Genomic DNA, 1,959 nt, shown 5'->3' with positions numbered 1-1,959 from the left:
ATAATATTTCCTATTTTTTCTTTATCCCAAATATTAGATGGATTTCTAACAACGGCAAACCTAGCTTGTAGGACTCCGAAGGCACGCTCGACATCTTTTCGCACAGCTTCTTGAGTTTGAGCAAATAATGAATGCTTCTGACCTTGTGGTAGTCGGATATATTGAATAAAAGTAGTCCATTTCGGATAAATACCATCCGTGAGATAATATGTCAAATGGTATGGATTACCATTAACATAGAAGTTAACTTGTGGCGCTATTCCGTTAATAATGTCATCAAAAACGGGTGATCGATCGAGAATATTAAGATCGTTCATAGTACCTGGAGCTCCAATGGAGCTCCAAAAAACGCATGCTATATCCAGAGGTCATATGAAGCTACCGCCTCCAAGACAATCGTTGGTTTTCCGGTTCCTCGTGAATACATTCCTTTCCAAGCCGTGGGGCAATTCTTCCACTCCCAATGCATACAGTCGATGCTTCCATTCATCCCTGGAAACCCACGTTGTTCTCCACTGTATAGTAGTCTTTGCAGATCCTCCGGTGTGGGACGTCTTAGGTATTCATCGCCAAATAAGTTGATTATTCCCGCGGAAAAATTGTGCAAACTTCTTCGAGCTGTTGTTCCACCAATTCGGACATATTCGTCAACTGTGTCAGACCCAGCACCATACGCCAATTGACGAATTGCTGCGGTACATTTTTGGAGCGTAGTTAGACTCGACCGTCCGGTTGCATCTACTTTGGGTTGAAAATACTCAACTTCTATAGAGAGACGATGCACAATACGCAAGAATAATGCCTTGTTCATTCGAAACCGTCGCCGGAATACATTGTGCGGGTATGTTGGAGTTTCGCTAAAATAATCATTCCAGAGCTTCTGATGGCCTTCCTCCCGGTGTCTGTCGATAAAAACTCGTGTTTTCCGCTCTTTTGGTTTTGGATTGAAATCAAATTCTTCAAATACGTCATCTAATTCATCATCATCATCTTTGTGGTAATGATAATGGGAAGAAGAAGCCATAGACAATTTTTACAACAGAAAAAAAATGTTTATAAATTAAGAGAAGATGAGACTTTCCACATTTGTAATGAGAGAAGAAGTCTCAATACTTATATGATAAAGAAGAAGTGTCTACGAATCCTCCCGTGAATGAATATTCATATAAACTCTTTAGTACATCTTGTGACTTATTGGTAGAAAGCAAAATAAACATGTGGCTTTGGATCATGTGACTTATTGGTACAAAGAAACCCAACTTGTGACTTATGGTTATAAATGAAATAAACATGTGTATAAACAATCTAACTTATGACTTATGTTACAAATAAGATCATGTGACTTATGGTCAACCATTCTATTTGGTTACGAGCACAAATAAAAGAGTACAAAACCATATCGGTTACATCCGAGAAAATACAAAACAAAACCATGTCGGTTACATCCGAGAAAATACATCGATTACATAGTTAAAATTATCCAAACATAACCTCCAAGCCTATTACAACAACAAGAACAACTATACCTATTACAAAGCACTCAAACCCATAACTAAAAGAAGATTTCTCCTTAGCCATATCACCCACAATCTTCTCTAGGTTTCGTATCTTCTGCTCTGTGTCATAGTCAGTCAAAAGGGTTAGGCTTTCTACCTTTTCACCCAGCTGAAGCACGTGTATATCTCTGGCTCTCATCTCCTCCATCAGCGCCTCATCCAACCATTTGTAGACATGGCATTCACCGTCGTCTTTCTTCGCACAAGTGTAATATCTTCTCCCTGTTTCACATACGCAAAACTAGCTAAGCACATACACAAAGTAGCACATAAGCAAGTCAGTAACTAACTAGCACATACCTTGATCTTGCCTAGTGTTAGACGTTGCAAGCAGTGGCTTAGTACCACAATAGCAAACCTGCGGGAAACCAAACTTAACCTCCGGTTGCGGAGGGTAGTGAAC

The sequence above is a fragment of the Brassica oleracea genome, chromosome C6 (genome assembly GCF_000695525.1).
Source record: "Brassica oleracea var. oleracea cultivar TO1000 chromosome C6, BOL, whole genome shotgun sequence".
In the NCBI taxonomy this organism is placed as follows: domain Eukaryota; kingdom Viridiplantae; phylum Streptophyta; class Magnoliopsida; order Brassicales; family Brassicaceae; genus Brassica; species Brassica oleracea.
The sequence above is the reverse complement of the archived record's forward strand: the minus strand, read 5'-3'. Positions refer to the sequence as shown.